The 12,551-nt window shown below is 38.3% G+C and overlaps 1 pseudogene; it reads right to left on the bottom strand.

Annotated features, from left to right (window-relative positions):
• Positions 1–8,551: 8,551 nt before the first annotated feature.
• On the bottom strand, positions 8,552–9,162 carry LOC140531533 (metalloproteinase inhibitor 1-like; annotated as a pseudogene).
• Positions 9,163–12,551: the final 3,389 nt, after the last annotated feature.

Here is a 12,551-nt window from a genome sequence, read left to right as displayed (position 1 = left end):
AGGCTACTTGTAAAGGAAGTGTTTATTCACAAATGAAATAAGCTGACTTCTTAAGAAAAGTTGGTAGATGGGTAAATATGAGCACATAGGTGATTCTGAATCCCTCTTAGCTGAGCAGGGTTTTAGGGAGAATAAGTGGTACAGGAGTAGGTGAGGGGTAAGGCATGGGATTTCCTATCACTGTCTAAAGAACACAGTCAGAACTGCACCCAAGAGCACTAATGAGTCTAGGGTGGGGTGTCCTAGAAAGAAGCATTCATGATGGTCAAAATTCAGAGCTCAAATGAGCTGCTTACTCCAATCCAAGTGAATTTGCACAAATCCCTTCATCTCCTTTGGCCCCCAGTTTCTACAAGTTGTCTATAAGCTGCTAATCTTACTCCCCTATGACCTCATCCACCACCATCCCTGTAACTTTCTAGACAAAAGAGACCCTGCCTAAACACCAGGATAATATTTGTGCTATCACTCTCATGTGAATAAAATCTTCTTGAATATAGGGGCCTGTCCCTGGTTTTGTATGTGTACATCAGCACTTAGTGTGCAGCTTAGCATACAGTAAATACTTAAGTTTTTTTTTTATTCATTCATTCAAAGTTAACTTAAATGCCACATTTACATGAGGTAATCATATTCCCCTCCCAAAATGTAAGTATCTAGTGTCTTCACTCCCCAAAAAATTACCTTATTTATTTGTATATAATTTGTATATACTCTCTTATCTCTCCCCATATCCAGTCTGCCAAGTCCTGTTAATTCTACATTTAAAATATCTCTCCCACACATCCCCTTCTCTCTTCTAGTACTGCCACTACCATGATATAAGACCTAATTACCTCACACATGGACTATTTGAATAGCCTGCTAGTTGGTCTTCCAACCTCAAATCCCTCCCTACTCAAGTAGATCCTCTACTTAGGTGTCAGATGGATCTCCCTAAAGCATAGGTCCAACTCGTTCGCTCCTTCCCTCTCTCTTCCTCTCTCTCTCCCTCTTTGTGTCTCTCTCCCTCTCTCTCTCCCTCTCTTTCTCTCTCTTTGTCTCTCTCTCTCTCTCTCTACACACACACACACACACACACACACACACACACACACACACACACACAAACACACACATACACACACATGAATAATTCCACTGGTCCCCTCTGACTCCAGGATCAAAAATAAAAATCTTCTCTTTGGCTTTTAAGGTCCTTCATAACCTATCTCCCCTTTATACAGCTTACTCATGCCCACATGCATTCTTCAATCCAGTGACACTGACTTCTTTGCCATTCCTTGCACAAGCTGTTCCATCTCCTGAATTTGAGAGTTTAGCTGGCTGTCTCCCATATCTGGAATTCTCCCCCTCTTCATCTCCATCTCCTGCCCTTTATGGCTTCTTTCTAATCCCTGCCAAAATCTCATCTTCAATAAGATATCTTTCCCAGTTGCCCTTAATTTATGGTTCCTCTTCTCCTAACGTTTCTCTTCCACAATCAGAGATTCCATGAGAATCTCTGATTCTTTCAACTGATCATTATTTGGCATCAACTCATCCTGACTGAGCACTATTGACGCTCACTAATTTAAAGTCTTAGCATTCTGGGACACTGAGAGGTTAAGTTTTGCCCAGGACCACACAACTAGTAGGTATCAGAGGTGAGATTAAAGCTTGGGTGTCCCTGACTCTGAGGTTAACTGTCTATTTACTATGCCATGAACTTTGACTAGTGAGAAAATATAACTTGGCTGCTCATTCTTTGACTAGTTAAATGTCCCTTGAAACCTACCTTGTCTTGCATAATTGAACCTAGACAGGCATACTGAAACATTTCTCCCATATTCAAGATGCAACCTTTGTGTGAGGAACTCCAGATCCCTAAAGACTGGGTCTAGGGAACCCTAGTGTACCAGTCCATAATTTCAAGAAAAGAACACAAGAGTTTCATAGTGAGTTCAGAAAACTAATGGGTCAGTTATACCCAAATTTTTGGTAACAAAGAATATTGGGGTTACATGTTCTCTGACTAGATATTGCCATGACTCTAAGCTATATCCTTCTCCTGAGAGGTGAGACAGCACATATTCCAGGAAATATCAGTTATTTTCAGAGTTTTCTATATACCTGGCCAGAGACACTTAGAACTAGCATTGAGTTAGATTACATGGACAACGATGTCCCTCTCAACTTTTAAAAATGGAATGGTAGCTGGGCAGGAGCAGAAGAGGTAAAAATTACTCAGAATCATGGAATTTCAGTATTAAATGGAATGACAAAATTTTTCCAGTTCAACCTACACCTGAACAAGAATCTTCTCTCCAATAAACCTACTGAGTGTTAATCAAGTTTTTTTTTTTTCCTGGAAGAGTTCCAAGAAAGGAAACCTATTACCTTTCTCGAAAACCTATTCCACTTTTGGACAGCTCTAATTGGTAAGGAGTTTTTGCTCACATCAAACTTAAATTTTCCTCTTTCTACCTTATACTGATTGCACCTGCTTCTGTCCTCTTTGACCATGCCAAAAAAATCCAATCTTTCTTCCAAATAATGACACTTCAAATGCTTAAAAACAGTATTTATGTTCCCTCAGGGACTTTGATCTTTCAGGCTAAGTATGACCAATTCCTTCAATTAATGCTAATATGGTATGACCTGAAGTTCTTCACTAGCTTGGTTACCTTCCTCTGGATAGTCTCCAGATGATCAATATTCTTCCTAAAATGCCATTCCCAGAAATGATCCCAGTGCTCTAGCTGTGGTCTGACCAGGTTAAGGTAAAATAGAACTCTCAGGTCTTTATTCCTCTCTTAATGACACCTAAGACTCCTTCAAACCTCCTTCATCTAAAGTAAGAAGCTGTTCCTTTCACTGAACCCTTTGCTGGAGAAGACACAATGTATTCTGGGTACCATGTGTAGGGGGAGAATGTATTTATAGTAAGAAGAATGTGCTTTAAGCAGTATTGCTGCAAATTACTCTGCCTCAACCTGGAAACTTGATTAATGTTCTCAAAGCCCCCAAGGAACCTCAGCAGGAAGCTTGTCTTGATCTTTCAAAACAGAAAGATAATAGTTGAAGGGGGGATGGGGGCAAGATAGTGCATGAAAGTCATTGTTTTTAGGATTTTCCTTATAAAGGCAATGAGAATGTAGAAGTAGGAGAGAGGTATGGGTGAAAATGTGAATTTAGGGATTCTTTCCATTACACTGTTGATGTATTTAAACACAAAAGTGAGAAATAAATCATTTTGATCTTCAGTAAATTAATGGGTGAGGTATAAGTGCTCAAATAGAAGGGTGTATATATGTGTATACATATATGCATATATGCAGATATACATATTGATATTCATAATCTTGCCCTCTGATTATCCCCAAGTTTAAATACATACAAGATTCAGAAAATTTGACTCCTAGTTAGAGATGTGGAAAAAGATACACATTGCTACCGAAAGGAGTCCCACCTCCATTAACTCAGCACAGAACATTTATTATGTGTGCACTATAACCTTTGGAAACATGTTGACATAGTGAATAAGAATGCTGAACTTGTAAAGGAGGACGTCAGGTTCTCTATCTGCCACATCCTTTCCCCTAGCTGAGAAACAATCATGTTTGCTTTATAATATATTCTGCAATCTGATAGATACACATTTCTTATCCTAACTCAGGAATGGAGCACTAAGCCAGTTACTGATTAACGAATTACAGTTTCTACAAAAACCAGAACACCAAAATCATTATTGTTTATGGTGACTTAGAGACCATTGTTTCCACGGAGAGTTATGCTCATGGAAGGAGCTGTCCAGCAGCAGTATTCACATGCTATCTCACTTTTAAACTCTGTGACTATGCAGCTAGGACAACTCAGTTTAATGATCAAGCACTTATTAAGTGTCAACTGTTTGCTAAGCACTAAGTTAAGAAGGGGGAATACCATTTTAAAAATAAAAATCCCTGGTCTCAAAGAACTTATATGTTACCAGAGATAACAACATGTTCACAGGTGAATAAATATACAAACTTGCACAGACGTGTGTGTGTGTGTGTGTGTGTGTAATACAAAGTTATTTCTGAGGTTAAGTACAGAGACTATCAAGAAAGCCTTCTTCAGTAAGATGCAATTGATCTGAAGTCTGATTTCCAAGGGTTTCCAAGAAGCAGGGGTGAGGAGAGATAGTCATTAGCAAGAAGATAGTCTATGCAAAAGCACAGAGGTGGAAGATGTCATGTATGAGAAATAGCAAGTAGACCAGTTGGCTACAGCACAGTATGCTTGAGAATATCTAATATGTAATCATTTTGTATAGATAGTAGGATCTAGATTGTGAAGATATTCAAATCCTAAATAGAGACATGTCTATCTTCTCCTAGAGATAATATTGAATGGAAATGGAATTTCTTGAGCAGAAAAATCGTATGTGGAAACTGTGATTTAGAAATATCTGTGTTTCTTTACTGTCCCACTTTGGTCTCCATTTGTTATTATGTTGGTATTAAAACTGAAGTATGATATAAAGGATTGCATTCAGGCCTTGGAGTCAGAAAGCTCTGGGTTCAACTCCTATATATGACACTTACTATTAGTAATATGACCATGCTGAAATCACTTAACTTCTTTGTACCTCAAAAACTCCCTGTTATTTATCTAAGTCATAGAAATGTTGCAAATCACATTAGTGTAAAGAGTTCCCCATAATGACAAAAGGACTATTCTTTGATATATTTCTATGGACACTACTTCAGATCTAGATACTTATTTACACCACTGGACTCTCACCTCGCTGTGCCTGTAGACCAGTTATCCTCTCTTGCTTGCTATACAACACTTATGGTTCTTCTAGGAGCCAGTCTAGACCAAGACTTTTGCTCTTTCCCCACAAGGGGAAGATCGAACCTAAGCCACAGAAAATGTTCAACTTCATCCCATGACAATTTCCATTGTCAGCCTGGCTAAGAGACACAGCTTGGGACAACATTAAAGTACAGGGTATAAATATAAAGTAATGAAGCAGACAAATCCATGTCATTTCTTTGCAATCATACCACATACTTCAAATCCCAACACTATTACTCATCCTATACATTTATTTAGTGCTTTACATATGTGGTCTCATTTGAGTAGTCATACTATACTCTTCAGACCTCCCTGGCACTCATATCTGACTGATCAATACATCTTAAAGACCTCTAAACCCACAAGTACATCCTTAGAATGGCTGGATCTTTCCATTTGTTATACTGATGGACCCTTCTATGTGTGTATGTATCTCCTCTAATTATCTCATTGAGAGCAAAGATTCATTTTTTTTCCTACCTGTATTTCCAGGACACCAAAAAAAGATTGATACCTCTAAGGGCTTAATAAATACTTTTTGATTCATTGGAGTATGTCAGTAACCCTGTGAAGAAGGTCTTACAAATATTATTGTTAACCCATGTAACAGATTAAAAAAATTAAAATTCATAGAAATTACAATCCTTGCTGAAAATCACTCGTTTATTAATAAGTAGTAAATATTAGAACTCAAATTCATTTCCAATGAAGAGCACAGATTTAGATTTAGAAAAGACCTCTAATCCATCCCCTTTATTTCAGATGTGAGGGATCTGACACCTAGAAGTAATCTGTCCAAGGTCATATAAGTAAGCATCAGAGAAAAGATTTTAATCCAGGTTCTCTGACTCCAGAATCTGATTGGAAGTACAATTCTATTTCCTCTTTTTGTTATATTAGAAGCTAACGTTTAGAAAATCAAAGCGGAAAGGAAGGACTTCTTGACATGCAGCAAAACTAAGAAATCATTTTTTTTAAAAAGAAAAGTGAGAGAATTATGTTTTAATGCTAAACATAAGAAAAGTATTTTAATTTGTGCAGTCTCAGGAAATGACACGGTCTACTTAAAAATCATAGTCAGGGCAGCTAGGTTGTGCAGTGGATAGAGCATAAGTCAGGAGAACCTGAGCTTAAATCTGTCCTTAGACACTTATTAGCTGTGTGGCACTGGGCAAGTCACTTAACCCCAGTTGACTAAACAGAAAACCATAGTCCACAAACAAAGAAGTTTAATGTACAGCTTTTTAATTTTTTTTTTCTTCTTAGGATATAGAGATAGTATTGTATTCCAGGCTTGCAGTCAGGAAAACCTAGGTCTTAATTCCACCTATACTTATTAGCTGGGTTACCTAAGAAGACATTAAGTCTCTGTTCATTAGGCTACTCCTAGTACTTATAAGCATCTATACGGTGCCTATTATGTGTCAGGCACTGGGCTAAGTACTTTTTACAAACGCTATCTCATTTTTGGTCCTTAACCCTGTAAGGTGGATGCTATTATTATCTTCATTTGAGGAAACTGAGGCAGACACAGGTTTACACAACTAGTAGTGTCTGAGGTTAGATTTGAACTCAGGTCTTCCCAATTCCAGAAACAGTGCATATCTTCTGCATCAGCAGCTACCCCTTACCCACTTCTATCTACTAAGTCAGAGACTGTTTTGACAAAGGAAAGTTTCATACTGACAAAACCACTAAATCTTTTCCTATGTGTTCATTTCATTCCTGCTTACAGGGTGCCCCATATTTTCTAGTTTTCAGTCAATAATCACCTACTAATACTCTACTATTTCTCCACTGGCCCCACTGGAAAAGTCCACTAGGTAGGTAATATCCCCACTTGTCGCTGAGAGGCCCACCATCACCCACAGTCACTTGCCAAAAGAAAAATATAGACAGCCAACTAAAACCTGGACAATTTCAGTCCCTAATTTTATTGTCATCAAAGATTTATTAATCCTACTCTCCATTCCAGGACATAAATTTCTGATGAAAATGTTAAGTGGCACTAACTTAAGGACTGATCCTTGTGAAAGACCACTTCTTATGGTACTTCAGGTTCATACTGAGTGAGAGACAGAGACAGAGAGAAAGAGATGAGAAAGAGATGATAGAGAGATGATGGATGGATAGATAGATGATAGATAGATAGATAGATAGATAGATAGATAGATAGATAGATAGAGATAGATAGATAGATAGATAGATAGATAGATAGATAGATAGATAGATAGATAGATAGATAGATAGAGGATAGACATCCAGATGAGCTAGATGGATAAATACATGATAGATAGAAGGATAGATGGATGGATGGATGGATAGATAGATGATAGATACATAACAGATAGGCAGATGATACAGATAGATAAATATAGATATACATATTTAAGCATATGTACATATATAATATATATATGCTGTAATGATACATATGAATTTTATAATGTAACCTTCCAACAAATTGTTCTCTTTATTCTCTATCAGCGCATAGTGAGAAGAGAAGGCAGTTAACAATAAAGTCATCTCAGTACTTCCTGATAAAAACCAGCGTGCTTTTCTCATTTGGAGGAAAGGATCATCTGAATTAGTAGATTTTATGGGTGTTGACCCAAACTTATGATTCCACTAGTGTAGGGAAAGTCCTACTATGGAAACTCCCTCCACCAAGACAGATCAGCACTCTTCTGTCATTTAAAACCTTAGAGAGTTGCCAAGGAGTGAAAAGAGGAGGGAATAAAAGGTTAAGTGATTGTTCAGGGTCATCCAGCTAGTACATGACAGCAGCAGAACTTAAATCTAGGTCTTTCCTGACTTAAACACGGGCCCCTCAGTCACTAAGTAACACTGCCTTCCCTGAATTAATAAATGCTCATTTTCAAATGATGAGCACAACTGTAAAGTTCTATACTGGAGTATGACTGATCATCAACTGATAGCAACAAAGCAAGACATCCAGCTTAAAATATTTTCATCACTTCCTTTCTATCAAGAACCCTCCCAACAGAACTGTAGCTTTAAATCCTGAGTAGTCAATAGCAAACTGTAAGGAAGAGGTAAATGATTGAGTTTGTTCTGTTTTTTTTTTCAAGCAAGAACAGAAATCAAATTATATTTGCTATGAAAGTACAAAGAAAAGAAATTCTGACACATCCAAGGCTGTAGCTCCATCTACACAACTGGACTCCTGGAAACATTCGTATTAGCGGCAAAGAATGCAAATCTCTCCTTTTGAAGTCTGAGAAAGATCATTCCAGGGGAAAGAAAGGAACCCAGTGGGATCTTCCACGAGATGAATACTTCATTTGGTCAGCTCCTTAGAAGTATGGTGCTGGGAACAAATGTGCTGCTCAGTTCTGCTTCTTTGGCCTTTTCAGGAGTTCAGTTATTCCAATCAAGTAATTAGCCACTATTAAAATAAAGCTGTCCTTGAGTGAAGCTTAGTGGAGGAAAGGGAGCTATGGCACCTAGGCACTAGAATTCCATTCCTGATATCATGGTTTAGGAGATTTTAGTTATACTAATGTAGAATACACAATGAAGTGGACCCAGTATTAGTTTTATTTCATCATTGTTATCATCATTATAAACAAGAATTATTTATTTACTACCTGCTAAGTGGGTGGCATGTTTTTTGTTTGTTTGGGTCAGGCTGGGTTAGTTTGGTTTCTATGTGTTTTACTGGCCATGATTTCTTAGAATGGAGAGAAGAGCATTCTGGGCCAGCTCAGGTTGTTTCCTGCGGTACCTCAGTGTTCAGGTATTTCCAGGAGCAGAAGACACTCTTGCTTGGCAGACAGGCCAGATGGAGGCTGCAGGAGCCTTCACCTGAGGAAGACATTTGTGAATCTGTTCCTAGGCAATTAATGTTACTCTCCATCTTGCAAGGGACACTCAGGTAGTGTTATACTGGTAACCACAGCCAGTGGCATAGGTCTGATTGAAACCCAGTTGCTGGGCTGGGCTCAGGCTACTCCAGGTCTTCATGAACTGGGGTTGGTGACATGCAGCTGGTCATCCAGTAGGTGTGCTGCAACTAGATACTTCTGGCTCTTGGACTGGGTTTTGTATCAGTAGCTACAGAGACTCTCCTGAACTAGGATGGTAAGGAACTTTGGGGCCATTTGAACTTCTCAATAACCCTGATTGTATACTGCAGATGAGGGAGGGTGTGGTTGAGCTGTGGATGGACAGGAATTTTAATGTGACAACAACCCTATCCAATATACAGAAGTCTTCTTGAGGACACCAAGGGTCACCACTGTAGGCCTTCACAGGCAGCCTTGAGGTAGCCCAAAGCAGGAAGGTCAAGGTCAGAAAGAGGTTGGACATATTCATTTCCAAGATATTCAGGCAACCTGGACTTGGAGGCAGCAGCAGGAGTCAATGTCCAAGTCTAGGACAAGCAGACCCATCAGTTTTTTGCTCATTTATTGTGGAGCCACCAAAGGGGTTTTCAGTTTGAATGAAAACAGAAAATCTTGACCAGTTTAGCTCTGCCACTGACTAGCTATATGCCTTTGAATGTGTCATTTAACTTCTTTGGGACCTCAGACTCTTCATCCGTAAATCAAGGGTTTGGACTAAGTGATCTCTGAGTTCTCTTCTGGCTAAAATATTTCTTGATTTTAAATTCAGAAATATTTATAAATCCTAATAGTTACTTCAGAGCCAGCCAGGAGTACAGATAGACAGCACAGCTTCCATACTGATTGAATAGGAATGAGGCCAGGTCTCTACAATGGAATCAAAGCAGAGAGTGGAGTCCTTTGTATGAATAATTCAGAGGGAAAAATATCCTTATGGGTATCATGGTATTGGGATTCACTTGACTCATATTTCTGATCTGAAATTACTAGACTGCAATCTGAGCTGTATCTGCATTACTTCCCCCCAACTCTCATTTTCCTGTGGCAATTCAGTCTTTTTGAGATATCAATGGATTTCCATTTTTGTTCTGACCAGAAAACCATGAGCTATGCACATGAGTAGAAGTATCCCCAATCAATCAATCAATAGGTAACAATTGTAAGCAGCACATGCTAGGTCCTGGTGACACAAAGGCCAAATTGGAACAGTCCTTGCTTTCAATGAGCTTATACTCTATTAAGGAAGATGGAATGTACATAAATACATTGTATTAGTAAGGACTCTAGCATGCCCAGGACGGTCTGCTGGCATAGGTTCTTTGATCTTAAAGGAAAGACAGCTTTAAAGCAATTAATAATCCTTCTTTAATTAAACATATATAAATCATTCACTAGTTCAAGGGAAAGGTTAACACCCTGAATATGGAGAAAATACAAATAGAGAAATTAGCACAAAGATCAACAGACAGGGCTCTAACTGTCTGAGAAAGTACTACAACCACATACATACACCACCAGATGGGGAGCACCAGCAACATTTGCGTAGTCAGGGGGCTCTTAACAAATGGCTATGTAGAGTCCCATCCAAGGAATCAAAAGGTTCTTCTCATAAGCAAAACTCCCAAAACAAAACACCAACCTCCCAGTATGTATAGTTTTCAACTAATAGGCTCAGAACCACAAGGCATCACACCCTATGTAACTCAGCACAACTGTGAACTGCCAGGGTTCAAAAGAGATTGAACCTTCTGATGTTCAAAATTTCACCTGAACCTGGGAAACTGAAATCCAAAAAGAAAACAACAAAAACTCCACCTTGCTTGAGCTTACATACATATGTACAAAATAAATAGGGAGTAAATTTATGGAAAAAGGAACTCTAGCTGATAGGAAGTGAGGGATCAGGAGAATTAATTGATAGTGACATTTAAGTTGAGTTTTGAAGGTAACAAAAGATTCAAAGAGTCAAAGTTCAGATAGGAGTACATTCCAGGCACGGGATACAGCTAGTACAAAGGTATGGAAAAGGGAATTATTGAGTCTTGTGCGAGGAAAACCAAATCAGGTGCCAGTAGAAACAATCCAGTCACATTTGCTATTGTGTTAATGGAGTTGGGGAGAAATGAAATTTTAAAAAAAAAACTGAATTTATCTTATTCTCAAGATCATTTTCATTATTCCTTTAAATTCATCATATGTTGAAATATATCAAAAAAGAAGTAAGGCTTAGGAAATTTTTTTCCCATGAACTTCTATGAACATCCAATCTGCTGTCCCACTTAACCCGTGAGCACTTCTGTGAGTCTCTTCTTAGTCATCTTGGCAGGTTGCACATACATCAAGCCAATTATGTGCTTAGTTCCAGAAAGTTAATACTGAGAATGTTAGATACTCTGGGTGGGGAAATGAAATAGGCAAAGAATATCTGACCCAAGCAAGCAGTAGCATGTCCCCACCAGGAATGTAGAGTCTAAACCAAATGCAGTTTAATGGACTCAAGTACTTAATGCAACTTTTTTTTTTTGCATAAGTTGGTGAAAATGTCATCAATATCATAAATTCAGGCATTTTTGTTCTTAAGAATTGGCAAAGGAGACCCTTATTAGTGTTTCAGATTAAAAACTTTAAGGATTTCTTGCTTTCTCCAGTGGTTGAAAATTCTAATAAACTTCTTCCTGCTGTCTTACATAGGATCATATATTTAGAGCTGGAAGTTACCTTAGGTGTCACCTAGTTCAGTCATCCCATTTTATAGATAAGGAAACTAAGGTACAGAGAACATAAGGAACTTGCCCAAGACTGCACAGGTAATTTACCTGCAAAACTGAAATGAGAACCCAGATACCATGATTATGAGTCCAGTGGAGGTTGGGAGGGGTTGTCCCCTTACTTTAGTATTGGAGTTGCAATTATTCACACTTTTTTTTATTATTTCTTAGTATATAGAGAGCTGTAGAGCAGAAAGAATCAAGACTTTTGCTCTCCCCTCTACTGGGATATGACCCTGGGTTAAAGAGCTGGTCTTCCTTGGGGAAAAGAATTTCCTCACCAGGGAGTTCCCTATTCCACTGAAATCACAGGCTCAGTCACTATCCCTGTCCTGTATACATCAGTATGTGATAGAAAAATCTAAAGATTACAGACCAGGACCTACAGAAGTCACTGGGCTCTAAAACTCCATATCTAAATCTATGTAGATAAATATGTATATTTATCTGTCCATATTGATGTTTATGTCAATATCAGTATAGCTCAGCCAAGGGGATTGTAAATTAAAATGTCACCATTCCCCTTCATAGAAATCCAAGTGTGTAGACTGCCTCTATGAAATTTATTGCCTAGGTGCAAGGGATTTATATTCCTGAAGAGTCTCCCTCCAAAAAACCTCAAAAAAACTGGTTTCTTTTAGCTCCTTCACATTGTGGCCATTCTATACAACTCTTGCTACTTTGAAGGTCATCAATATCACTTTGTGGGGTGATCACTGTTAGATATGGCTAAAGATTCTCCAAGGAAAGAGTTCTTAATGTGCGTTTTTTTAATGTCATGAACCCCTTTTGGCAATGTGATGATATCTATGCATCTCTTCTCAAAATAAGGTTTTTACATGCATAAATAAAACATACAAGATTACAAAGGAAACCAATTATATTGAAATAGTAATAAAAAATTAAGTGAGTGGACTTCAGGTAAAGAATATATGCTTAAGGAAAACATAGTAACATCTTTAAACATCTTCATGAGTGTGGGGGGCGAACCTCAACCTTCTTGCACATGGACAGAGTTGGGTCCATGGTCGTATCCACACCATGTTGTGTCATTATACCCCAGAGGGACTCTTTGGTACTACACCCTCCT

Source organism: Notamacropus eugenii, chromosome 3, assembly GCF_028372415.1.
Source record: "Notamacropus eugenii isolate mMacEug1 chromosome 3, mMacEug1.pri_v2, whole genome shotgun sequence".
NCBI lineage: Eukaryota > Metazoa > Chordata > Mammalia > Diprotodontia > Macropodidae > Notamacropus > Notamacropus eugenii.
Note: the sequence above shows the minus strand (reverse complement) of the source record. Positions and strands in the feature narration are given on the sequence as shown.